Source organism: Rhipicephalus microplus, chromosome 5, assembly GCF_043290135.1.
Source record: "Rhipicephalus microplus isolate Deutch F79 chromosome 5, USDA_Rmic, whole genome shotgun sequence".
NCBI classification, from domain to species: Eukaryota; Metazoa; Arthropoda; class Arachnida; order Ixodida; family Ixodidae; genus Rhipicephalus; species Rhipicephalus microplus.
The window spans coordinates 82,091,794-82,107,315 of record NC_134704.1 but is presented as its reverse complement, the minus strand read 5'-3'; positions in this window follow the sequence as shown (position 1 = coordinate 82,107,315).

Sequence of the window (15,522 nt, the reverse complement as noted above, 5' to 3'; positions counted from 1 at the left end):
TACTTTTTAATTGCTCACGTTTCCGTTACTTGCATGTCTTGAGTGAAATGCGTATTTTGCGCATAACGCAGCACTTTTAACGGAATTTCACAACACGTTGGCATTGAGATAAAATGTGTGGTGTTTGTTGCTCTTCAGTTATCATTATCATCATAGGTGAGTTTACCGCGGCATGCACGGCTACGCTAGAGAGCCATCTTTGTAATTACAGTTTATTCTTTTGCTGTATACTTTAATTTTTACCTGTCAAAGAGCGTTTTCGTCAACGCAATCCACAGAATATAAGAATGTGGGAGACAAACTTGATTGTTGATCAGCTGAAACTGCCCCACCACGGTGGTCTAGTGACTGAGGTACTCGGCTGCTGACCCACAGGTCGCGGGATCGAATCCCAGCTGCGGCGGCTGCATTTCCGATGGAGGCGGAAACGTTGTAGGCCCGTGTGCTCAGAGCGTGCCCGTGTGCTCATGCGTGTCCACACCTCGCTCTGATAGCTAGATAGTTAGATATGTGGGGTTTAACGACCCAAAACCACCTTATGATTATGAGAGATGCCATGGTGGAGGGCTCCGGAAATTTCGACCACCTGGGGTTCTTTAACGTGCACCCAAATCTGAGCACACGGGCCTAAAACATTCCCGCTTCCATCGGAAATGCAGCCGCCGCAGCCGGGATTTCAGCCCGCGACCTGCGGGTTAGCGGCCGAGTACCTTAGCCATTAGACCACCATGGCGGGGCCACACCTCGCTCTAGTTCGGCTTTTTTGTACGAGACACAAGTTTCACCTGATGATTGATTTGATTGATATGTGGGGTTTAACGTCCCAGAACCACCATATGATTATGAGAGATGCCATGGTGGAGGACTCCGTAAATTTGGACCACCTGGGGTTTTTTAACGCGTACCCAAATGTGAGCACACGGGCCTACATTTCCACCTCCATCGGAAATGCAGCCGCCGCCGCCGGGATTTGATCCCGTGACCTGTGGGTTAGCAGCCGAGTACCTTAGCTGCTAGACCACACACCGGGGCAAAGAAAGAAGGAGGGATATAAAGGAAGAAAAAAGAAAAGAAAGAAAGACAGAGAAAAATTTTCGTGCTAGGGCATGGGCTTCTGCACTTTTTTGTTTTATTTTCACGTTAGACCCCATTCCTTTCTTATGTATTATGATGATGTTAGCGTTCTTGGAAGAACGCTAACATCATCTTAATACATAAGAAAGGAGATTACAAGGACTTGAAGAATTACAGGCCGATCAGCTTGCTCTCTGTAGTATACAAGCTATTTACAAAGGTAATTGCTAACAGAGTAAAGAAAACATTAGAATTCAATCAACCAAAGGAACAAGCAGGATTTCGAACAGGCTACTCAACAATTGACCACATTCATACTATCAATCAGGTAATAGAGAAATGCTCAGAGTATAACCAACCACTATACATAGCCTTCATAGATTACGAGAAGGCGTTTGATTCAGTAGAAATATCAGCCGTCATGCAAACACTGCGGAATCAGGGCGTAGATGAAGTATATATAAACATTCTGGAAGAAATTTACAGGGGATCAACTGCTACCATAGTGCTTCATAAAGAAAGCAACAGAATACCAATCAAGAAGGGTGTAAGGCAGGGGGACACAATTTCCCCAATGCTATTTACCGCGTGCTTACAGGAGGTTTTCAGAAGCCTAGAATGGGAACAGTTAGGGATAAGAGTCAATGGAGAATACCTTAGTAACCTGCGCTTTGCCGATGACATTGCATTGCTGAGTAACTCAGGGGACGAATTGCAACTCATGATTACGGAGTTAGGCAAGGAGGGCAGAAAGGTGGGTCTTAAAATTAATCTGCAGAAAACGAAAGTAATGTACAACAACCTCGGCAAGGAGCAGCGCTTCGGGATAGGTAATAGTGCACTTGAAGTTGTGAAAGACTATGTCTACTTAGGGCAGGTAATAACCGCAGAGCCGAACCACGAGATTGAAGTAACTAGAAAAATAAGAATGGGGTGGAGCTCATTCGGCAAGCACTCTCAATTTATGACAGGTAGATTGCCACTATCCCTCAAGAGGAAGGTATATAACAGCTGTATCTTGCCGGTACTTAGCTACGGAGCAGAAACCTGAAGACTTACAAAGAGGGTTCAGCTTAAATTGAGGACGACGCAGCGAGCAATGGAAAGAAAAATGGTAGGTGTAACCTTAAGGGACAAGAAGAGAGCAGAATGGATTAGGGAACAAACGGGGGTTAAGGATATCATAGCTGAAATCAAGAAGAAGAAATGGACATGGGCAGGGAATGTAGCGCGTAGACAGGATAACCGCTGGTCATCAAGGGTATCTGACTGAATTCCCAGAGAAGGGAAGCGGGTTAGGGGGAGACAGAAGATTAGGTGGGCAGATGAGATTAAGAAGTTTGCGGGTATAAATTGGCAGCAGCAAGCACAGGACCGGGTTAACTGGCGGAACATGGGAGAGGCCTTTGTCCTGCAGTGTACGTAGTCAGGCTGATGATGATGATGATGATGGTGATAGACCCCTGGCAAAAAGTATCCATGCTAAGGGCAAACGCGTGTTTTTCTTCCTTTTAGGTCGTAAAAATATCCGCAGCCTGCAAATTTCTCCCAGCTACATGCTCGCGTTTTTTTCGCACGCAACAATTCACGTTACATTCGAGAGTGCTCAATCGCGTGTTTTTTTTGCTTTTTTTGTTTTGCGATAAAATGCGCGCCAGAGCTCTCAGCCGGCATCCGCGGCTGACTCGGCCACCACGTGGGTGTCATGCAAGTGGCTGAATTTAGGAAAGTGTGGCCTGCGCGGATAACACTGCGTTGGATGTATCGGGCTTCACACACGACGTGACAGGCTGTTTATTCGCGTACGCTTCAAGTCTCTGTAAGAAGATGTCATTTGTATTTATTCTACCTAGCCTCGCGCGTACTTCAAAGGTCGTCTGAATGTATAGAGACAAGAATGAAGCATGTACAAAATAGAGAGCTAAGCTATTTTTGCGCAACGCGAATATAAGTTTATGGTTTGCATTGAACCGAACACTGGACGTGGGAGAATCGTGTTTTAGAATTGTTACATTCGGACCTGCAGTTCGTCGTGCCAGATGCCACTGTGTGTAAAGCTGTCTGTAAGAATTTTTTCCCCCCGATGTCAGCACCTGGTTGCAGGCACAAATAAGAACGTTGTCCTGGAGGAAAAGCAGGGAGTTCGCTGCGGTCGGGCTACAAGAAACCCAACGCAGGTATGGCGAACAACTCTTGGTTGAAAGGGATGAACAATGTGAGATGGCGTCACTGTTGCCGTTCTCATGGAGCCATAATGTCAACACAGCCACTGTTGTGACAAAGCACACTTGGTCGTGACAAAGCACAGACTGTTTATCAGCGTGGGACGGCGTTACAGTAGCAGTTCTCAGGAATCCAGTGCCTCAACGTAACTATAGACCGCTGCTGACATTCATGTTAGCGGTCATCTTCTCCACAAAGAAGCTCAACTCTCCTCCTCCACCGGACTCCACCTCCTTGCCCTGCATAGATTCTTCAAGGCTTTGGCCGGGTACATCATTGTGTGGTGTGCTCGTGCTACTCACAGGACTATTTCGCCCATGTTCCTCACCAAACGAGTGGCCCAATATATGCAAACTTTCTGGTTGGTGGACCACTGAGACTTGAATGCACCTGATGTGCGGCAACAGTAGTCACCGCCTCCTTCAGACCTCCGTGTTGGAAAAATAACAGTCCCTAAAATTAATCAATCAACTAATTAAATTATGAATCAATCAATCAATCAATCAATCAATCAATAAACTTTATTTGCATCCATTTCAGAAGCGGACTGAGGAGCGACGAATAAAATCTGGCTGCCCACAGCTTGACTCGCCCACCACCCCCCTTTATAAGGTGTCACCGCAGCACAGTGACAATTTGATTCACATATATTTTGAGAAAAAATAGGAAGAAAAGTTACATCATTGTAAAAACGGTAGTATATTTGTAAACAAAAGCTTGAACAAGAGCCAAGCAACAAGTGCAAAAAGTAAAGGTAGTAATAGAATTGTCAAACTAATAAGTTCAATGAACATATACATATTAGTAACCAATATATGAAATTCAAACGTAACTTGCCTCATGGACAACAAAGTAGAACAAAATTGGTGTTTAGAAAAAAAATATAATGATTTCGAACACTTCGTACTCAACTATGGGAGAGCAGTGAGCCGTCCCGGTTCTCAGAAGTTCCGGAAAGAAGACAAAAAGTCACTTTTCAATGTGTAATGATTGAGAAGAGAGTTCAAGGTGTCGCACAGGCATTGCATGAAGAGTTTATACACGTGACCGGTACCATTCATGTCTCCCCTTCTCGTGTCGCACAATTCTGTTTTCTTTTCTAAGCAAGCAGTCTCTTATAAGCATTTCATGCTTCCGTTGAGAACGACGACGAAGTGATTCTGTCGTAGAACACTGCTGTCACTATCTGTAATTTTTCAAAGTTTTTCTGCGACTCTGTGGAAGACACCGTTCCAGTGACTGTGGCGATGGACGTGGATTCGCGTGGGCTTCCACCGCAACCATCGACGTCGTCCGCAGCTACCACGAGAAAGCATACGGGCTACCCGAGTGATGCCGACAGCGAAGACACGCTGATTTACTCTACGGCCAGCGACGAGAGCTCTGATGAAGGCGACTTCGTGCCTGTGACAAGGCGGCAGCGAAAAAGAAGACTAGTGATGCCGTCTCCAACAACAAGTAAGAATGTGACGACGACGCGAGAGCCCACGATATACACAATTCTGTTTGTGCCGGTCGATGTGGCTCATAGTCTCAACCGGCTCAATCGTCAAGTCACGTCTAGGTTTCTTGAGGAACTCGCCCAGGGAGTGATCGCGGACGTGCGGATCAATGGCCGTAAGAATATCCTTGCCGGAGACGTCACTCAACGAAGCACATTGGAAGTGCTGAGCAACGTCAAGATGTTGGATAACATCAATGTTCGCTCATATATACCTGATGGCCTCGACTCTACGGCAGGCGTCATTTACGACGTCGACATTTCCATCAGCGAAAGTGACTTTTCTGCTCTCATCAAACCGGTGTCTGCAGAACTTACTATACTGCAAACTCGTCGCCTTGGCAAATCACGCTGCTTGAAGCTCGTGTTCAAGGGTGACAGCCTTCCATCGCAAGTCAAGGTCGGCCATTTTCAACACACAGTGTGACCCTTCGTACCGAAGCCCCTTCAATGCCGGAAATGTTATAGAGTGGGACATGTCAGTGCTGTTTGTACAAACCTGGCTGTGTGCTGGCTATGCTCAGAATCACATAGCGCAGACGCTTGCCAGGCAGAACTTCGAAAATGTCGAAACTGTCATGGCCCTCACGAAGCATCGTCGAAAGATTGCCCAATCATGAAAAAGGAAATGCAAGTGTTGAGGCAAATGGTCCAGGATGACTCAACTCACTGGGAGGCCGCTGCCCAAGTACGACGCCGGCGGTCTCGTCTGCGGAGGCCCCTGAGGAGACCCAGTGCTGAAGCAAGGATTGAACCTCACCAAACGATAGCCGGCATGCAACCTCAAGCGTCCAGACACGCCGACAACAAATCCTCCAAGCAAGACAAGAGCATCACCGGCTCGCCTGAAGCATGGCCAGCGCTGCCAACGATAGACCCACCGTTTGAGACACCGCATCGCTCATCTACAATCACTTCGGAACGCGAATGCGGTGATAGTCGCGACAAAGAAATCGTATCTATGGTAAAGGCCCTTATGAATACCACTCGTTTGCTCCTCACTAGCATTGACAGTCCGGCTGCAAACAGTGCACTTCAGTTAGTGGATGCGCTGAAGCCGGTGCTATCAAGTCTGGAAAGGCACCATGGCTCCGCCTCTGCAAGCCTTTCGTAAAGAGGTCAAAGGAGCTTCGATATTTCAGAGGAATGCCCGAGGCCTCAAGCCCCGCATTTCTGATATACGACAATTTGTGTCCAAAAACCAGTTTCCAATTATTGTTATCTGTGAGCCAAGGCTACACAATGCAATACGACTATCTAGGTACGAAGCCTTCAAGTCTGCTACCTGCAACGAACAGAGTAAAGTCATTGTAAATATCAGATGCGACCTTACCTATATCGAGCACCGTGTAGCACCTCACGATGACAACCAGTATGTGTGCTTGACAGTTAAACGTAGAGACCTCAATTTCACGCTTGTAGGCGCATATATATCACCTTCAAACCGTTTTGAACCTGAAAAACTACGTGCACTGTTAACAGCCACACCTGGACCATGGATCATCACCGGAGATTTCAACGCTCACCACCCACTATGGGGAAGTCAGAAGACAGACAGTCGCGGAAGGCAAATATTCTCCTTTGCTCTGGAGCAGCAGCTGCTTTGTGTAAACGATGGAAGCTTAACGTTTCTACGGGGAACGACATACAGCAGCTGCCTTGACTTGACATTTGTGTCACGAAGCCTAAATGGAAAGGTCAAGTGGTTCGCAGACTATGAAACTCATGGAAGCGACCACATACCAACTTATTTGAAGATCAAGAGCCTGGAAAAATCGCCAAACTACGACACTTCGACTCGCATCGACTGGACAAAGTTCAGGTCACTGACGGAAAAAAGGTGTCAAGAAAATAAAGCGCCTCCTCTTGACACCCTCGAGGATATGATTAGAGGTGCTACTCAAGAAGCGACCTATCATATTCCACACACTTCAGATTATTGTCAATATCAAGCAGAATTGGAACGGCTCAGAGCGATCCGTCGTCGCGCAGAAAGAAGATATAGGCGCACTAAGTCCATTCACGACTTGAGGGAGGCAAGGCGTCTACAGAAAAAAATTCAGCGACGAATCGTTTCACTTCAATCCTTTCGCTGGAAACATCTGTGCGAATCTTTGGATCCACACAAGCCTTTGACGCAGACATGGAGGATTGTTCGTGGCCTACGAACATCGCCACATCAACATCGCCCCTTCAAGCGTCTTTCTCTCTACCAAGGACGCACCGAAATTGAAGTAGCAGAAGATTTCTGCATGCAAGTTGCCGGTCATGCGTCCGCGTGCACCACGCGCCACCTAGAAAACGCTCCAGTTTCCAGAGATTCAAGAATGGACACCTTTTTCTCTCTAGAGGAACTACAAGCGGCCTTGACGGCATGCAAACGATCTTCATCGCCTGGTCCGTATGGGATCACGTACATGGCTCTTTGCAACCTCGGAGAAGCAGCTCGACGGGCCCTTTTATCCGTGTACAACGACTCGTGGAGCAGCGGATTTATCCCACATTCATGGAAATCCAGCCGCCTCGTCCCTGTGCTTAAACCAGGTAAATCTCCTCTGCACTTGACCTCTTATCGCCCCATTGCGCTTACCAGCAGTTTCGGAAAAGTGATGGAGAGGATGATTTTGACTCGCCTAGATTGGTACCTGGAGCGCCATGAGGTATACCCTCATGCTATGACGGGCTTTCGGCGTGGGAGGTCTGCAATTGATAACGTTATAGACCTAGTCTCATCTGTTCAGCATCAAAAAAGACTGAAACGTTTATCTGCAGCGTTGTTCTTGGACGTGAAAGGTGCATACGATAACGTATCACATGTAGCCATTCTGGATGTCATGGAAAATGTTGGATTAGGGGGTCGGGTTTACCAATGGATCCACAGCTATCTGAAAGGCAGAACTTTCTTTGTACAGATGGAGAATGGCACAACAACGCACCATTGCAACCGTCGAGGTGTGCCTCAAGGCGGCGTTCTTAGCCCCACACTTTTTAATCTAACGCTACTCGGCCTGGTTGATGCACTTCCAAAATCTGTCCATCTATCAATATATGCAGATGACATCTGCATCTGGGCGTCAGGCGTAACACGCCTTCATTTGCGTGCCCGGCTTCAGAGAGCGGCAAAAATAGCGACAAAGTACCTGGAAGAACGGGGAATAGAGCTGTCATCAGAGAAATGCTCGCTTATAGCATTCACGCATAAGGCTATGAGCCCATATGTTATTAAAATCAACGGACACACGATCAACTACGTGAAGATTCACCGATTCCTCGGAGTCATAGTTGATCGCGACCTCTCCTGGAGCCCTCACATCGCCCACACGAAAACTAAACTCACCATGATCACCCGCGTACTGAGGTTTCTTGCTGGAAAAACGTGGGGTGCATCGGTACAAGCAATGCTCCAACTCTACACTGTTTTGTTCCTCGGTTATATGCGATACAGCTTACCCATGCTTTGCGGGATCCGAAGAACAAACTTGCGCGTCCTCCAGTCGATCCAAGCCCAAGCCCTGAGGATATGCCTTGGTCTCCCGAGATGTGCGTCTACAGCAGCGACAGTCATCATTGCGCGTGATTATCCAGTCAACGCATACATCCGCGTAGACGCTTTGAGAATGCACATAAGACATTTCGCCCGGCTTCCATCTCATCACTTAGCCTAACTGCAAACTTCCAGGCCCCACTCAGCGTTCAGCGCAACTGTAGCTCAGCATTGCGCAGTGCTTCCATTGCACTTCATGCATGCAGCACAGCCGCCGATACCATTATGGTGCCTACACCCACTCAAAGCCCTTCTTACAATTCCTGGCATCCAAAATAAGAAAACGTCGTCGCATCTAGCCCTGAAAGAGGCTACATTACTTTTCTTGCAAGAGAAGCACAACGGACGCCTTCACATTTACACGGATGGCTCGGTGTCTTCAGTGAGCTCTGCAGGGGCGGTGGTTATTCCCGCGAGGCACAACACAATTAAATTCATGACATCGCATTTGACGCCGTCGACAGCTGCACAACTTGCACCCATTCGTGCAGCTCTGGAGTTTAGAGTGGAAGAACCTTCGGGAATTTGGTCGATCTTCTCGGACTCAAAGGCGTCTCTTCAATGTCTTATATCACCCTTTCAACATGGACCTAATGAACAGTTAGTAGCTGAAATAAGGCTTCTTCATCACCAAGCAACCGAAAAACAGCACGGCATAGTGTATCAGTGGATACCAGGTCATTGCGGTATATATGGCAATGACCGCGCAGATGAGGCCGCTAGATCTGCACACGATGGTACCCAATACGCAGCCATCCCGTTCTCAAGAATCGACGCAGCTACAAGACTTCGTTCGCTTGCACGTGACCTCACACTGGTACAGTGGAACTCGAGAGACTTCACAAACGCGCGCCTGCATAACTTGGATCCCGATCTGCAGCTTCGTCTTCCCCCAAGAATATCTCGAGCTGAGGAGACTCTTCTATGCCGCCTGTGGCTTGGAGTGGCCTTCACGAACGCATAATCTTATCTCATCGGGATGGCCAGCTCTCCTACATGCATTTACTGCAGTTGCGAAGAAACCATCGCGCACCTTCTGTGTGAGTGCACCTATTTCGACGTGCAAAGACAAGAACTCACTGCAGCTCTGGATAGACTAGACAATCGGCCTTTGTCAGAACAAAGGATTCTGGGTCATTGGCCGAGCCCATCCTCAGCCCAGAAGGCTTTGAAAGCTTTGCTGCGCTTTTTGCGGACAACTGGCCTCAGAGACAGACTTTAGTGTGTTATACTCTTTAATGTTGCCTTTCCTCTGTCGCAATTTTTTGTTGTAATTTCTCTCTCTCTCTCTTCGCAACATTTCTTTTTATCATCTTTCATTCCCCTCACCCCTTTGCCCAGCACAGGGTAGCCAGCCGGTCTAAGAACTGGCTAACCTCCCTGTCTTTCCGCTTAAACTTTCTTCCTCCTCCTCATGCTTTCGTTAATTTGCAATTTAAAACGAACACTTAGTCTATAATCAAACATCTGACGAGTGACGACCATGTGAGCATCAATAAACAGATCAGAAGTGTCTGTCCTAAAAGACACAATAAAAGTGAACCGAATAAACTTTCTTTTCTCGCATTTCCTGTATTCTTTGCTGGTTAGAAAATATCGTTGTGCCCCAGAAAAATATACAATAGTTTAAATAAGAGCAAAACAGTAAATTCTGAATACTTAATTTCACCCGCGTGGGGAGAGGGTGTTTTAGGTGACCAACTATTCCTGTAACGTCAGCACTCTTTTTGCATACTGCATTGGCATGACTATCTCAGGACATACTTGCAGAAAAAACCACTCCTACATTCAAAATTATGAATGATTTCAATGCTGTGACCATTTAAAAATGTATATGCACAGGGGGGGGGGGGGTGGAGTTATTCTTTTTTATTTGCTCTGAGAATATGAGCCAGTGTTTTAAATTCATTATTTTTATGCCATTTTTCTAATAACCCTGCTTATGATTTTTGTATGTGCCATTACAGATTTCTATGGGGTCATGCATACTGTTACAAAAGAAATTGCTTGTGACGTCGGTATATACAATGAACTTTGCACAGGAATAGATATATACAACATCAATAATATATAAAATGAACAACAGAGGACCTAATATGCTCCACTGCGGAACTCCGCAGATACCCCTAGAGCCTCTGAACATGCCCTATCACTTTCGACTGTCTGTTGTAGGTTGCTTAGGTATGACTTCACTAGTTCAGGTCCATAACAACTAAGCTTGTTTATAGGAATTTATTAATTAACTAAGACGAATGCTTTGTTATATTCTATGAACAACACAATCGTTATTAGTTTATTTAATTGCGCTAAAATATACTATTTTACTTGAAGCAATTCGAAATTTGTTTTCACAGAAACTTAATATGCAGTTGATGAGCAATTTGTCCTTTTTTTCAATGAAGTTTATGATTCTCCTATATATTTGCTTGTCGAAAACTTTTGAGAAAATGGGTAAAACAGAAATAGGTCTCCAATTTCCAAATTTATTACGTTTCCCTTTCTTACACAAAATCAGTTCTTTTGAAATTTGCAATTTACCGAGAAAAACGAAAATATTCAAAGATTGTATATATTAACAAGAATACGCACTGGGATATCTGCAACGAATTTCACTGGTCGTATATGGGCACCATCTATGTCAATGCTACTACTATTATTAGGCTTTTAATTATAGTTTATACCTCTCTTGGCTTAACAGGGGGCAATAACAGGGAATTTTCAGATTCTTCTTCTAAATTAACAATTACATCAGATGATATTTTTACGATGGCTACATTCGTTAGGAAATGATTGAATGCGTTAGCCAGTTAAGCACCAGAAAGCTCTTTGCTGCCGACTTTCAAATTTAATATGTCCCACTATGCTTGGTCTGAATTCAGTTAGACATTCAACCTATTCCAAAACACCTCGCGTCATGTGGAAAGCGATACACATTTGCACGAATTCGCTGTACAGTTCACTTGCTCTTCCTTTACGTAAATAAATCTTACGTTCCGTTCCTCTGAAGGTGTCTCCTCAGCGAAAATCGGCCTTGTGGACGACGGCGGGGCGCCAGCTACCGTAACGAGCCCCGCCGCATACCCAATCCCCTACAACATTGAAAAGTCTCGGGGAAAGAGGCGCAGAGCGTCTCAAGAGCTGGCTAGGTGGCGGGTAGATTAGTTTGTTAGCAGCGCTCTTAAAACATTAGCACAATCATCATTCTCCTTCAGGGAACGTCGTTTGTAGAACGTAACGAATTCGTTTAGTGCCGGTTGAGAAAATTTCATTTCCGCCAGCGTACGATCGCGAGCAGCCCTTACTTGTCTGTACGTGCTGCAAGCGCGTCGTAGTTTTGAAAATACTTGTAATCCGTCCCCAGGCTTTCAAGTGTTTTGATACTTTGGAGTTTCTGCCACAATTTACACAAAACGAAATCTTACTGATTTTCGCTTTGAAAAGACCCTTGGTGTGCAGTTGATGTTGCGTAGAAACTTCGCTACATTTGTGAAGGGTGTAGCTCAGGTCGAGGTCCACAGATAGTCAGAAATAAACGTGAAGTGGGAAAGAACAAGGAAAGAGAAAACAATTTAAAAAGACAACCCCTTCAAATGTATCGCAGAGGATTCGAATGCCTATTTGTTTCGCTTCTTTTGGTGTCGTGGCTGCGACGGCTCAGAGAAAGGACATGTCTTACAAGTTGTCACCACGCAACACACGCTCGAGGGTCTCCGTTTCCAAGGTGATGGCAAGGCTTTCCGCAATGTTTTCTGGGCTGTTCGGCGCCGGAGACGACTTGCGAGTTGTCGTTATTCTTCGTCAGAAAAAACGTTCGTACTCCTCGAAAGACAAGCCTCTGTCTGGTTTGACGCCATCGACGTGGCGTTTCTGCCAGGACGAGCAGCACATAAATAGAAGGCGCAAACGTGGGCGGACTTCGTTCGAAGCTGGTGTGTACTTAGGATGGGGGACGTCTACGGTAGCGTCGTTGTCGACCGGTCCGCCGCCTGCTGTTCAGGTATTTGTGTGATAGCATTGCCCGCAACACGTAGACATCTTGTATATAAAACCTTGGAGCCTGATTCTCAAAACTCTCGGTGCGTGGAAGGAAGTGTGTTGAAACTTCTGCAATACGTTGAAACTTCTGAAGGCTACGGACACGTGCTGATACGTCTTAGCATCACTCGCTTTCACACGCTATAGGACGAAAAGCAGTGATGATATTTTCGGATGAGCTGCTAAAAGAGCGCTGGCTTCAAAGAGCCTGGGATATGAATTTGACCGTCATGCCTTTAGGCAGTCTAGCTGTAAGTGCAAGTCTATATGAGAGTTAATCAGGGCGTGGTTATTTTTTAAAGGTGCCCTCACCTCAGCTGGCCCCGCCTTGATGGTTTAGTTGCTAATGTACTCGGCTGCTCATCCGCAGGTTGTGGGATCAAATCGCGGCTGTGGCGGCTGTGTTTCCGACAAAGGCGGAAATGTTGTAGGCCCGTGTGCTCAGATTTAGGTGCACGTTAAAAAACCCCACGTGGTCGAAACTTCCGGAACCCTCCACTACGGCATCTCTCTTTATCATATGGTGGTTTTGGGACGTTAAACCCCACAAATCAATCAAATCAATCACCTCAGCTGTAACTGCTGCTATCTGGGAGAGATAGCAAGGGTACTAGTCTTAATCTTTTTTATGTGAACTGGATGCAAAAATTGAGTTCTACAGGATCCGCTTAGACCGATCAATATACATTATTACTACTATATATTACTGCGCAGGCACGTAAATATAATATACGATCGGTTGCTCGCCATGATATGATATGAAGCTCGACATACGTGGCTTTTTTTTACTTTAAAGAGCGTGAACGTCAGCATACAAAAAGCAATGTCATTTCTAAAAGAAGCAGTTTACAAGACGTGGTCATCACTCCCTGTTTTACACGCCAGACAATGTCAAATGCCGTTCCTATGAGGCAGAGTGTTTCTTTTTTTCAATGTGAAAGCGTTGGCCGTTTTATCAAGCTCAAAAATTGACCGAAGTCCAGCGTCGGTGTCACGTCGGCGGCGTCCACGTGACGTCATTATGACATCACGAATCGTCGAAATTAGGGTTGTTGCTGTGGCGTAACATAACTTGACATCGCAAGATGATGTCAGTGCACGATGTCGTTGTTTCGTCAAACGTGGCACGATTCTGAATGCGGCGCAAAACAAGAGTAGTTTTATAAAGCGCGGAATGCATCCGATCACGGAGGCAGTGGTAAACCACGTTAGGTGCAGAGAACTATTGGAGAAAATTGTGGAGACATTACTACGACGACTGAGAACAAACAAGCTCGTCATCCTCCTTCGAATCGACTAAAGTGTATGCGTAAGGGACCGTGCAAATATTTAGAGCAACAGTTGCAGTTTGACGGAGCTTCACGCGATCACTTGAGGAACTTCATGTGATCCATGACACCTGGATCACTTCAAGATGCTGCAATTACGGAGGAACCACTTTGGCATAAAAAACGCCGGAAAATGATTGATGTGCGCGGAGTTGGCCGAAAAGCGGCTCTTTTACATCAATGTTGAATATAAAATTTGGCAGAACACGCGCCTCTTGAAAATCGGCTTGCATGCGAAGCAGTCAGCGAGCCATTGTCTGGGCTACATCTTTGGCTCTGAGCCAAGTGTTACGAGATGGATCAACGTTTTTTTTTCTTTGTTTGTAAGCGTAGTAGTTGTGTGCACATCGTTGCTTTAGCAGGAATGGTAACTAGAGTGGAATTTAAAGGGTAGCTTGTGGTTTTATGTGACGAAACAAAGTGCACGATACGGTATGAGGATGTGAATATGATGCGTTAGAGTATCCCTCAGGGTGTGACCAACACCTCAATATGGATTTATGAATCACACAAAAACAAATTTCATTGTTATAAACTATACTACAAAAGCATAGCCAACACTGGAATGACAATTGAAGTCAAAACAAAATGGCACCTGTATTGTAAGAGTATACATGCAATTGTCATTGCTTAGTTATAGAATTAGATAGCACTGCAACCACAATTGACGTTTCGGTGACATTGCGCTTGCACAGGGTCATTTTCGAAGCAGTTTGAAAACACGGCGTGGATCAGTTGTAATATACCCAACACATACGCAGAACTTTTGAGTTCAATTCGTGCTGGAACATCTATTTTTATTTTCTTGCATTCGTGGGGTTAACGTTGCTCACGTCGGTTTTTTTTTTTTTTTCAAATGCTCTTGTATTTCAAAGCACTAATGTCTGTTTTCGCCATTGCTCGGTTGACGTAAACTATCACGCACATGTGGTGCATACCCACATATCATGCTCCGTTGTATCTGGTAATGTGCCACACGTCTCTGGAGGAAGTGCTTTTACTATGCACGCGAGAGGATTTTCACGTTATTCATGTCATGGCCAGACAGTCAAATTCGTAAACCTGCTTCGCCGCTATACCAAGCTAAGGCGGTGATCACCAGAACACCTATACGTAGGCGGCTAGATAGATAGACAGACAGATAGACAGACAGACAGACAAACAGTCAGACAGACAGACAGACAGATAGATAGATAGATAGATAGATAGATAGATAGATAGATAGATAGATAGATAGATAGATAGATAGATAGATAGATAGATATACAGACAGATAGATATACAGATAGATAGATAGATAGATAGATAGATAGATAGATAGATAGATAGATAGATAGATAGATAGATAGATAGATAGATAGATAGATAGATAGATAGATAGATAGATAGATAGATAGATAGATGAGAAATGTTCAAAGTGCACGCCGATAGGTAAGAAATGCTTCGCAATCAATGCGTAACGGCGCTTCACAACTATATGTAATTGAAGGTATAAGCGTTCATACGCCAGGTATTCTACACAAGAGTAAAGCTAGCGGCGGACGAATTAACCTCGAAAACACCGACTCCATCTCACGCGCAAGGACGTTTTCTACTGGACGGGGCACGGACGGAACGTCAGGGAAGCGGCATGAATTTTACATTTGGGGCGAGGCGGTTTGCTCCATATAGCGTTTCAGGCCAGATCACCGAGCATCTGTCTGTACCACAGAACGTCAGCTGGGCGGCCCGCTGGTTCATCTTGCATTGATGATCGCGATCTCCTCAGGGATAGCAGCAGCAGCAGAGTTTTGGAAAATCGCGGAGCTTCCTCGCTC